This window comes from Onychomys torridus, chromosome 1 (assembly GCF_903995425.1).
Source record: "Onychomys torridus chromosome 1, mOncTor1.1, whole genome shotgun sequence".
Lineage (NCBI taxonomy): Eukaryota > Metazoa > Chordata > Mammalia > Rodentia > Cricetidae > Onychomys > Onychomys torridus.
Window position 1 is genome coordinate 36,697,978 of NC_050443.1, and position 13,602 is coordinate 36,711,579.

At 36.6% G+C, this 13,602-nt stretch overlaps 1 non-coding gene across 1 annotated transcript; it reads left to right on the forward strand.

Moving 5' to 3' along the window:
- Window positions 1–1,366: 1,366 nt before the first annotated feature.
- Window positions 1,367–1,525, forward strand: LOC118576971. The gene has a single exon (XR_004944152.1). It is a non-coding gene; the product is annotated as a U1 spliceosomal RNA (small nuclear RNA).
- Window positions 1,526–13,602: the final 12,077 nt, after the last annotated feature.

Sequence of the window (13,602 nt, forward strand, 5' to 3'; positions counted from 1 at the left end):
ACCTGCTTCATCTGAAAGTTGTGACAAGCTTAGAATCAGATTCTTGTTAGTAACCAGAAAATCCTCTGAAATGAAAACCAGTGATTTTCTTAGACACATCATGGAACTTGTACTTACGCAGTGAGTTACTTCTGAATACAGTGTTAATATTCTGATCCCACCCCTTGGCGCCACCCCATGCCCTGACTTAAAGCCCTTTCTTATTTATTTATTTATGTGTTTGTTTGTTTATTTATTCATTTGTTTATTTATTTATGTTTTTCGAGACAGGGTTTCTCTGTGTAGCTTTGCACCTTTCCTGGAACTCACTCTGTAGCCCAGGCTGGCCTCAAACTCACAGAGATCCGCCTGGCTCTGCATCCCGAGTGCTCTGCTCGTTCCTTCTCTCTCTTCCGAGGTGAGCACCTTTCGAACTCCTCACCCTTCTCTCTTTCTCTATCTCTCTTTTCCCCTTTCTCTCTCCCCTCACCGCACCCCTCCCCCAACACACACACCAAGTAAAACTTTTCACTGAGTGCTATATATGTGGCATTTCTGTCTCTCATCCACCATGAGGCACCTTGGTTCTACATGCTGACCTTAGCTCTTTAAGCTCAGTCATATAGGATGGTTCTCACAGTGAGAATCTGAAAGATCCTCTGAGGTTCTGGCAGAGGAAAGAGAAAACATAATATAAATAAAAAGTAAATCTACAAAGACTGAAAATACACAGCCATTCTAGAAAAGTACGAAACTCAGTAGTTTGTCTGTATAGTGGCATTTCAGTCAAGATTTCCTGAGGAACACATACATATACACACATATATGTACAGACACATATGCATATGTACAAAAGCACACCAAAGTATATACATACACAGTTCATACACACACACACATATATAAACATCACACACATACACACACAAAGGGACAAAAATATGCATATTAATACACATACACACACAAATATGTACATGCACAAGGGCATGCAAAACACACACTAATATACTCATTCATACACATTTGAACACACACTCATAGACAGACACATGCTTCTACACATACATACATACATATCACATACAAATACATAAACTTAAGCACAGATAGTTTTCATATTGGTCATTGTACGTTTATTTAAAAAATCGATCACATAACCGTGAATGCTGAAAAACCCTGCAGTGTATTTTTTGTGCACTAAAAACCCAGAAAATCCTGAGAATCGGAGAAGAGAATGATGATGGCCTAGCACAAACTTGAGTGGTTTAAAATACTGCTCACTGAGGTCTGTCTTTTGAGTTCACAGCATGGACAAGGACATGAGGACAGTATTTCATGGAGAATTCTGGGTGGAATCCCAAGAAGCCAACAGAGAGGACATTGCATCCTCACCTCGCAGGGGGAATACTGTCATTACAAAGTAGCTTTCCCATGGAGAGGCTCATCCACTGCTCTTTGGATGTGCTCACTTCTGTGATTTCTACAGATGAGGCAAACTCAAGCACACCGTTTTGGTAGTGAAGCCTGCATTCACACTTTCACCTGTAAAAAGAAAAGGGGCTGTGTATAATATAAAATCTAATGTTAGTGAAAAGTGGATTTTATTTTGTAATAGTTTATCAGATTGACTCATTATATGTGACAAATTCAGCCCATAACACTGAGTTAACAATGGGAGGTCACTCCAGTGTGACACCTGACGGGAGTCTCTGCAATGTCTTTGTACTGCTCCTGTAAGAGTAGAACCTTACTGAAATGAAAAAGCCTTCCACAAACAGAGCAATGATGCCATAGAGTTTCTTTTACCAGCAGTAATGTCCAAGGCATGAGCTCATGGAGGAGGCTCTATTCACACTGGCTCCTTCCCTACTAAAGACACTTCACCAAATTTTTCACTGCACACTAGAGATGAAAAATTTGGCAGCACATCACTTTACATCCAAATGAAGAATAATCAGAATGCCATGTTTGCAGAGTGATGGTGTGCAGTAATTGGCATTTCAGCTACTATTGATTCTGTAATTATTTCTGTTGGCAATAATTCATTTGTCCATTGACTAAGTCATAAGAAAACATCATATTTTTCATCCTAAAAGGTTACTGTGGCTCACCTTTCTAAATAAAGTAGGTCAACTGTCAAACCAGAGGCAAAGCTGACCTCAAGAAGAATCTATATTCTACTTTGCTTAGACGTTTTCAATATTTTCTTTTGTATCTGTCTGTAATTGATTCTGTGTGGCAAAATAATCTATCTTGTTATATATTTTAAATAATTATGTGTAATAAGCTAATTTAATACTAAAAGCCAAATTCAATTTTACTTTAACATCAAATTCAATTCTTCTCTAAAGCTTTCTATGTTGTTATAACCTGGATTTTTCTAAAATGGTAGTGTGAGAATTTTGATAAAAATATAATCTATAATTTATATTAAAACTTAGTTCTAACATACATATCAAAATTGTTGCTGAAACTTAATTTTGTCTTTAGTCAATCTCTGCTATGGTTGGACTGATAAGAAAACGCATGAAAATGGAAATTTTTCCATTTCCTGCATCTAATATGCCAACATTGTTCTTTCTCTCTTCTTTAATAGGACATAAAAACTTGCCCTGTCTGTTCTTGTAGTCTGTCCTCAGGGCACCTACCCCTCATTTCAGCAGGAAGATTCCAGGGCAAGGCTGGCCATGAAACACATTAGAAGCATTTTATCTCCTGAATGCATGTCAACAAATCCAAGACTTTCAGCTTTTAAGGAGAATCAGAGTTAGGTCAAATCAAACTTTTCCCCCATAAATTCAGAGCATTTTGTTGGTGCATACAGATTTGGTAATTGAGTATGTAAGTAGATAATTTTTCCAGTTAGCATCTGTTTATAAATCCAGACTGTCTTGTGAAAATTTATCTTTTGATACTTAGTACACAACACAGACTTTCATTGCTATGAACATAATTGCTCTGTCTTGAAATACTCATTGTTTTTAAATCTGTGAAACAATAATCATAATATTCATGAGCATTTACTATAATTTTATCAGAGTCCCATAAAGAACACTGAAATATGAGACATGATTTCTACCTCTGATTGACATATACACTGAAATATACACATAGAAAAATAAAATTAAATAGCTAAGTAAAATGTGAATGCTCTGAATCATGGTTTCTAGAAAGGACACCCTGAAATCAAGGAAGAACAGTTTCCAATTAGACTGTTTGAGTCTAAATGCTCCATGGGATGAAGTGTGCTGGATAACCTTACTGAGTTCATAGTTTTCTCATTGATATAAAGGGATTGATAGTATCACATGCAATATTGGACTATCTCTGAAGATGACAAATGAGCATTCATGTTCAAGTATCAAGGCAGTGAATTGGATTCATCATCTCATGACCTTCAGAGACACAAGTCTACAACAAAAAGCAGACTTTTTGCTCTATTTCTTCACTAAGAAAGAAATGTTTCTACTATAGATATGAGTGTGCTCTGGGTAGAGCTGTAGGTGTTCTGTGTTCAGTAGGTTCCCCTTTTATCAAAGATCAGGCAATTTTAACAATAGTATATGATAAATTATTTTTCAAATGTAATGAGAAATTTATGGTATTCTTTTAGCTACTTTCTCAAATAGATTTCAAAATAATATGTCAGCAATCACAGAAAACTTATACATTGAGAAGCACAATTGTCAAGTATTTTTATATGCTTGCACAGAGACTTTGTAAATAGAGAACAAAGGTGTAAATGTGTTTGGGGATGCAGAAGAATAGTAATAAGAGCTATAAATTAAGAAAAAAGAAAATATCAAAAGATTGGCAGAAATGACTGATAAAGTGAGAGAAAAATACAGAGACAAACACACAGAGAGAGGTGGTTAACAAAATTGTTAAGTGCTAAACTGATTTGGTGGCTATGATGTAAATGTCCCCATTTAACTCACTTGAACTATTAAGAGGATAATCTTAGAGAGTTGTTTAGATAAGGAGGACTTTACACTCATGAATCAATCAATGAATTCATGGATTAATGAATAAATTGACTAATTAGTTATCTTAATATAATATTTTGTTCTGTCTCTTACATTCAGTACCCTATGTCACACATCAGTACTACAGAGTCCCCACCAACATGAAGGTCCTCATCTATGCAGCTAGCTCCTAAACCTTGGATAGTCCAAACATTGGAACCATGGACTTAACAAACATGTCATTTCCAATGTGGTATTCAATTCTAAGACTAGGAAAATATTCAGACCACAGGACATAGGACAAGCTTGTTAAGAATTAATTGAAGAAGGAGGAATATGGAAAAGAATATAGAAAAAGTAATATGGATTTATGAAGTTTATTATAAGAGAGAATAGTAGTAAAGAAAGTTGAGAAGTTCTTCCTAAAAGAAATGAACAAAGGCTGAATGAAATACAGAGTAAAACTCAATTGGCTAATTTATAAACCATGGACCAAAACAAGCAGAAAAGATGGTGCCCACCTTCTCCTTCAGTTTCCTCATGCTGGTCATACATTGTTCAGCAGGTACTGGAAGACTTTAAAGTCCTTCTGTGATGGCTTTCTGAGCTATAATACTTAGAGAAGAGGGAGAAGTAGAGTTAAGAATCAAGACTGTGTTAGAGAACTCTGTATTAGAGCAACAGAAGTGAAATTTAGTGATTAAGACAAAAAATAGTTGTTTGGTAGTTATTATGGCTTGTTGGTAGGGATGCTGGGAAAGTGCTAAATACCCCATTAGAGCAGAATGATATATCTGAAGTTTTCCTGGCCCTGCCTGGCCCATGGTCAGGATAAATCTCTCTCACCCACCAGTCCCACAGCCAAGTAAACCCACAGAGACTTAGATTACTTATAAACTGTATGGCCATGGTAGGCTTCTTGCTATCTAGTTCTTATATCTTAAATTAACTCATTTGTATTAATCTATATGTTGCCACATGGCTTGTGGCTTACCAGTATCTTAACATCTGCTTCTCATCATGGAGGCTAGTGGCGGCTCCAGACTCAGCCTTCTTCTTCTCAGAATTTTCCTTTCTCTTTGTCCCTCCTATACTTCCTGCCTGGCTACTGGCCAATCAGCACTTTATTTATTAACCAATCAGAGCAACACATTCACAGCATAGAGAACATCCCACAGCATAATGATGCATGTGAAGTGCAAGAGTTTTCACCCTGGGGCTGTAACAGAAAATCCTTGATAGAGAAGGGAAAGGGTACAGAGTCCCAGAAAACAGTCAACATGAAACATTGCAGAAACTAAGTGAAAGTCTCTTTGTGAGGATAATGATTCAAAGCATATATCTACTCACTCAGGAGCCAGAGAAACTGCTTGGAAGTATTTCTAGGAAGATGGGATCTGTTTTTCTACAATGACAGTTCACAGCTGTCCCCTCTTTGAAATGAAAGGAACACAAAACCTGCAGATATAAAATTTACCCCAAGTAGGCCAGCTCATGCTGTCTGTGCTCTTTGAAACTTCACCCCATCTTTCATAAATATTCACAAGGATTGAATATTGGCATCCTTATTAATATACAAAGGCAGCAGTGCTAAGGGCCATGATTTGCTTTTGCACAGGGTATACATGAATCAAGTCATCATACTGTACCTCATAAATATGTATCATTGAAAATCAATACTTAATTTCAAACAGAAAATGTTCCCTTTCCTGGCAAATCCAACCTTGGCCATGAGCTGAGTGGAAAGAGACTGATATATATACATGCTTTATGTACAGATTATTGAATTACCATCTGACACCCTCGACACATCTTTTGGGGTGTGTATCATTACAAATGATATCTTGTTATTATTCAGGCTAGAATGAATGATGGCAATCATTATTGATTTCGTTCTAGACAGAAATTTTGTGCCATAAAACTGATACATGGTAAAGGCTTAAGTCTCAAAATGGCTAAAAGGTTAAAACTGAAAAGACCCATCTCCAAATATTTTATGAATCTCTGAAAGATCAGCCTTTCATATGCTCTGGGATTAAAATTCAAGTCAATCATTGGAGTGAGAAACCCATCCACAAACAAATCTATTCTAACTCTACACACCTCTGCATCTCAATGACCTAAACATGTATGTTTTGACCAGAGGCAATCCAAAGAAGGGGGGGGGGATTTAGTTGAAATACATAGAAAGTTTGAAAACAGAGAGGTGACAGGCTTTGGAGTAATTAAGACTAGAACACTTAATGAATGAAGACCAATATGTGTGTAGATGCACCTGTTTAATGAATAATTTACAATATCCATTCCAATAACCTGTAGAATTGAACCAAACATACCATTATATATTGCATGGCTGCATAATTCACTTACATGGCTTAAATTTTTCATAAAAATGGTTTTTAAAATGACACAGAATAACTTCATTTTAGAACTCTTGAGTGAGAGCTGGGCATGGTGTGTGCCTGTCATCTCAGCACTCCAAAAATGAACACAGGAGGATCAGACATTCAGGGTCAGTCTCAGATACACAGTGAGTTCAAGGTCAGCCTGAGATACATGAAACTGCCTGAAAAATAAAAGGTTGAATGGGAAAATAAATAAATTATTAATTATCTTCTAATCTTGGTTTATCAACATAAAAATACTTTAATAGAATATAATTCTATGCATTATTATATGTGTATTTAATACTCTTTCTTTGTTGAGTCTTTGTGTGGTTTCGGTATTATGATGACTGTGGCCTCATAAAGTAAATTTGGCAATGCTTCTCCTGTTTCTATCTTGTGGAATAATTTGGGGAGTATTGGTACTAACTCTTCTTTCAAAGTGTGGTAGAATTCTTCATTAACACTCTCTGGTCTTGTTTTCCTTCTTTTGGCAGGGGAGTTGGGAGACTTAAAATGACTGCTTCTGTTTCCTTAGGGATTATAATTCTATTGAAATTGTTTATCTGATCTTGATCTAACTTTACTAAGTGGTATCTATCAAGTAATTTGTCTATTTCTTTATACTTTCCAATACTGTGGAGTCCAGTTTTTGAAGGATGACCTAGTGATTCTTTGGATTGCCTGGGTATCTGTGCTGTGTCCCCCTTTTCATTTCTGATTTTGTTAATTTGGATATTTTGTTAGTTTGGATAACCATTTGTCTTCATGATTTTCTCAAAGAACCAGCTCTGATTCACTGATTCTTTGTATTGTTCTCTTTGTTTCTATTTTATTGATTTCAGTCCTCACTTTGATTATTTCCTGCCATCTACTCCTCTTGGGCACCTTTGGGTCTATTTGTTCTAGCTTTCAGGTGTGCTGTTAAGTTGCTAGTATGAGATCTCTCTAAATTCTGTGTGAAAACTCTGAGTGCTGTTAAATTTCCTCTTAGCACTTCTTTCATCATGTCCCATAAGTTTGGGTATGATGTACATTTATTTTAATTGAATTCCAGGAACTCTTTAATTTCTTTCTTTATTTCTGCCTTGACCCAGTAGTCTTTCAGCAGAGAATTGTTCAATTTCCTTGATTTTGTAAGATTTTTTGTTCCTTTCCATATTGAAATCCAGCTTTAATCAGTCCACAGTGGTCTGATAGGCTGCAGAGGGTTATTTCAATTTTCTTGCATTGGCTGAGACTTGCTTTGTGACTGAGTATGTTGTCCATTTTGGTCAATTTCCTCAATCAATGGATAGACAAAGCTTATTAGTTTTGAAAACATGTTCTATACTTTAGAGACATGAACTTATTTCAGTCTCCTGGTAACCCCCAGAAACAAGAATTCTGATTATCCATTTTCTGCTGTGGGGGCTGAGGGAGAGAATGATTGCCTTTTTCATTGAGTTCATAGTGCAAATTATGGAAGGAACATGACAGAATTCAAACTTACAGCTGTTGAACTCAGCTAAGCCCTGGTGAGAAAGTATGGAACTGATGCTCAGTACAGTTTCTCATTCAGAAAGACTCAAAGAAGAGAACTTTGTGCTCAGCCCCATGCAAGGTAGGTCCCTCAGTGGGCTTATTGTCTCTAGGCACCTGGGAACCATGGCCTCCCCTTCACAACCACACACAAGCATCATCCAGAATTGCCATTGCTTCTAAGCATGCTTATTATCTTTTCTAGGCTTAGTTCCTGAGAAAGGAAGGCCAATCAAGTAATTAACTTCATCACATTTTGATATGGGCGTGTTTGTGAGGGAGTATCTTGTTTGATCAATGTGGGAGGGCCCAGACCACTGTTGGCAGTGTTATCCATAGGAAGTTGTTCCTGGGCTGTGTAAGAAAGCTTTAAAAATGCAAACCAGTGAGAGAACCAGCAAGCAGCATTCCTCCATGGTTTCTGTTTCAACTTCTTGCCATGAATCTCTGTCCTGATTCCCCTAAGGAGTGGGTTGTGCCCTGTAAACATAAGCCAAATTCTTTCTTGTCCAAGCTGCTTTTAGTCAGAGTGTTTTTACCAGAGCTACAGAAAGAAGACCAGGGCATCCATAATGCCTCCAAACAGTTGACTATATAACAACACCACAAATGAGAGAGTTATGTCCTCATGGTTTGATCAATTAACAGTGGTCTCACTTTTTAATACTTTCACCCAGCTTCAAACATGGGTATTTAGAAGAGACACTTTCAAACAATGGATGCTGTTAGGAACTTTTCTAGCTCTCCATATGTTTGAAAGAATATAGCAATTTGAAGTTTCCACACTGTTTCACAAAATAAATAATAAATGTGAAAACTGGCAACTGAAATGAACGCCCATGAAAATCACTGTGGGGTTACAGGGTTATGGATAGATCATAACTTTTAAAAATATTATAATGCATTAGCAATCCTTCTTATTCACAAGTCCTTTCAATTTTCAGCAAAATATAACCTTAAAGAAAAATCAATATTAGCTCAGAAGAAACCAATACTATTCAAAGAATAAGAGTCAAATACACTAAACATTTTCTCAAAAATTAAGGAAGAAAAAAGAATTACAAAAAAGGTCAAATTATCTTGGCATAGATAGAACCTCCCAAAAAAAGATATTATATTACAGTTACCATACATCCATCTTGGAAGTGAGCACTGAACAACCTAGTCACATACTCATAAACTGAAGCTCACAGCCAGTCCAATCAATCAAAACAAAACATTCTGGAAGGGGAAAGCACTAACATTGAAAAAGTTCAGAGAATTTTCAGTTCATTAAAATGTTTTCTATCAGATTCTCCATGTAAGAATTTAATGAATTTTACTTTATAAAATGAAACAGGAGTGCTGGTACATTCTAGCTTTTAAATATATTCTAAATTAAGTAAGAGTCAAACAAAAATACCTGTGTCATATCCTAGCTCTCCACCTTGTACTCTGCTGCTCTCTGATAAACTAACTGAATATTCCAGTCCACACACCTTGCTCCTCACAGTAAAATGATGCTAAGCAACACTGTTCATCTAGGTCTTGGTTTCTGCCACAATAAGGAATCATTATTGTTTCTAACTTATGGCAAGGTGGCCCTCAGTTTCCAACACATTCAAGACAAATGATTCTAATTAGCAATCTGACCAAAGGTTTCCATTTGACTCTAAGGGACAAAAAGAAGAAAAAGAATAATTGGAGGGGAGGGGAAGAAGGAAGGGAGGGAGAAAGAGAGGCAGTGGAGGAGGAGAGCTAAGGGAGCAGAGGGAGAAAGTGCAATGTGAAAGAAAAATCAATGCTGCTCTGGGACAACAGAAACAGATGAAAGTTTAAGTCAGATATTCTGATAATGTTTATACAATCCTGATTCTTCAAACTAATAACAGTTATACAAGACATATTTTGTAGTAATCATTAGCCATGTTCAGAAGAAAAGGCCATGTAGAATGTAAGGAGAAAATGAAATTCTGTTATCCAAGAAAGAGGTACATATACCAAAATGATTTTATTATGCTTTTCACTCCACAAATCATTCTGATTACCAGTCTATTATGGTTGTAAAAATTCCTCAAATATGGTAAGAAACATTCTTTTTACATTACTTTTTTTTCACATACTGGTGTTTTATGGCTCAAAGATCTTCTCTGTTGTTTTGAATTTTATTTATTTTAATCTACCTGTAATCTTTTAGAAAACGTGTCTCTGTGTTCATATTTTCTTTCTCTGGTCTGTTGACACTATCCACTGATATTTTAATTTCACCCATCAATCCTTCAGATTTCTTCCTTCCTCTTGATACAGTTTCTCCTTAGTACTCTCCAATTGAATTTTTATTCAATCTTCAGCTTCAAGACTTGCATTTGGCTTGCTCTTCATTGATGTCTATTTTCTAATTACAAATTGCTGCAATAATTTATTTGAACTACTTGTGTGTGTGTGTGTGTGTGTGTGTGTGTGTGTGTGTGTATGTGTGTGTGAATAAGTTTGGGACTGGGTCCAACAGCTCAAGGAGTGTGGTCTTACTTTTTACAAGCTCATAGCTACATTTTCATCCACTATCATAACATAAAAGATGAGAATCGGGGGTAGGAGACATGGCTCCAAGGGCACACACAGCTCTTGCAGAGGACCCAATTTAAATTTCCAGCACTCACATTGAGGAATCCCAAAATTCCCTGTAACTCCAGCTCCAGGGGATCTGAGGCAAGGCTTCTAGCCAAGGCACCTGCACTCAGGTGTACACACCCATGCTCAGACACATACATTAAAAATAAAATGAATCTTTTAAAACATATATAAAACAAGGTGTCAACATTAACCAGGCAGTCACCAGTTTTCGGAAACACTGAGACTCTTAATTATTAAGTTTAAGAATGATCCTTGGCAGTGGGTATAACGATTTCATTTTTGTTGTTAGATGCTGTTACTCATTACTGGTGGAAATTCTGTCACACAGAATGTAACAATACTATAATTAGTAGGTTCAAAATACACATTTGTTCAACTTCCTGTAGGGCCTTTGGAGCTGCAGAATGGATTTTGTTCACTTTTCTGTTTAGGTCACTTTTCTCTCTGACCATTTCTTAGTTAGTTCACTGATTCTTGTTGGTCTTCCTAATTGCCTCTCTCATATTCCTTTTTGTGAATCTGTGTGATATTTATGAAGGAACCCATGTGTAGCAGGGCCCTCCACCTTTATGAGTGAACCCAATGTTTTATGGGTCCCCTCACATTTGTAAAATGTATATGTCTGTGAGGAATGTACTCAATCTTAAAGTCACTTTTACTGTCTCAAAGTTCCTTTCATTCATGGCAGTACATAATATACAACATTAAATATAATTAATCCAAATTTTAAATCTGTGTTTCTAGAAATCTTTCATATTTTAGGTATTTAAAAAATATTAAAATTCAAAAATAACTGCTTTTCAGGGTGTATCCTCCAAATATCACCAATGAGTTCTTAATGCTTTCTGTTTGACAAAATCAACTTCAGTGAAATATGTTGAATGAGAATTCATAAAGAAAAAGCACATTTATAAGTGAGTCATACACCAAGGAGTCATTCAGGCCTCATAATAAATTGTTAAGGTCATTAACAATATATCCTATAAAGTATGGTCATTTTTTAAAGTTATTATAATCTACTTAAAATTGTTGTTAGAACAAGTTAGTCAGCAAAATTACCAGCCATTTATAATAGTTAATGACTTCAAACAAGTAGCATAATCCAATGTTGAAAATGAAGTTTCTTGCTTTTGTAGATGTATAGTCTTTGGCCTGAAATCCTGGTTTATAGCATTTATGACTTTCAGCACTGCAGCCCTTGGGGATGGATGATGGTACACAGAGTTCTATAATCTTTTATGGAACTACAATTGCTGCTGAGACTACTCACAATCTGCCTGACAAAGGAGAAGGTGGATGTGTTTCAGATTAGCACAAGATTTGCTTTGCTCTGATGAAAGTTACAGATGTTTTTAACCATCTGACACTTTCGTATTTCGAAATTGTGGACATTCAGCTGTGGTTCTGAAATAAAGCATGCATTTCTATCTTGCTGGCTTGGAACACAGAGCACAGGAATTACAGGGACTTAAGAAAGTTTACATCCAAAGTATAGAAACACAGGCAATTGTAGGGCCAATGTTATGGGAACATGGGCAATCTCGGGTCAGAATTTATAGGGACATAGACAGTGTCAGGGCATAAGTTACAAAGACCCAGACAAGATCAGGGCAAAAGTTACAGGGGCAAAGGCAAGCTCAGGGCAGAAATGAAGTCACTCTCTAGAGATTAGTGTCTGTTCAGCCACTGCTTAGAACTTCACTTTCTTTACTGAGAAAACTGATCAAGGATGATCTTTATGGAAGTTTTAAGGGTTTGCAAATTGAAACTAGCTAGGAATGTGCAGACAACAACGAGTAAAATCTAGAAAACTAAAAGAGCAATAATTTATAATCCCTACAGATTTTTTATTCAATAACCAAGTATGAAAACCCCAATTTTAAATTATTTAAAAAGGGGTAGAGGCCCACTTCTTTTCTTCTCACCCTCCCTTCCACTTGGGGCCACAGGTATGGAAACATTTTTTAAGCACTATGTGAATGGATTTCAGCAATTTCTCAAGAGAGAAAAACAGGTGAATATTACGAATGTAGGTACATTCCGTCATCACATTTTTGGATTCATCAACATCACCTGGTTAATGTCAGTTATCAGTATAAAATCTTCACATCATGGCTCAGCCCCTCATTAATTAAACTTGATATGATTAATTTTATGTTTATTTTTATCACACAGATCTGTTTATGAAGAATTCTGTAGCTGAATCTCCATTGCCAGAACACACTGATTCCATTAGAGATGACTCCTCCTCTTCCTCCTCCTCCTCTTCCTCCTTTTCTTTTTGTTGTCCATTGAAAATAGACTCTTCTCTCATACAATATATCCGAACCAGTTTCCTCTCCCTCCACTCCTTCCAACATATCCCGACCTCCCCTTTTTGCCCAGATCTACTTCCCCTACATTTCCCTTTAGAATAAAAGTAGGCCTCCAAGAGACAACAACCAAACAAGACAAAACAAGATAAAATAAGACAAAGAAAAAAGCCCTCATGTAGAGAGACTAGACTAGGCAACCCTGTAGAAGGAAAAGAGTTCAAGAGTCAGAGACATGTCCACTCACACTTTTAGAATTCCCACAAAACACCAAGCCAACATCCATAACATATACACAGAGGATTTGATGGTGCATACCCAAGCAAGTCCAGTGCCCTGCTTAGTTGATTCAGTGAGACATGTTCTCCTGGTGTCCTTTATCCCCCCACTCCTACAATATTTATGTTCCCTTTCCTGGGGTTTCCAGGGCTCTAAAGGGATGGACCCAATGGAGACCTCCCATTTAGTCGCCCCCCTGCATAATCTCTCTGAATAATGGCCTTCTCTTTACCTAACCACTCTGGGTCTATAGTCTGTAGTCTGATGATCACTTACTGAATAGCTAACATCTGTTTATGAGTGAATATAAGCCATATTGTTTCTGTCTTGACCCATTTTTCCATTAAGTAGAGAGTCATTCAGTTTCTGTGAATTCATAAGCTTTATGCTGTCTCTGTTGTTGTTGATACCCAGCTTTAATTCATGGTGGTCTAATAGAATGCAGGGAGTCATTTTAATATTCTTGTATTTGTGCCCAAGTATGTGGTCAATTTTTGAGAACATTCCATGCGATGCTGAGAAGAAGGTATACTCTTTTGTGTTTGG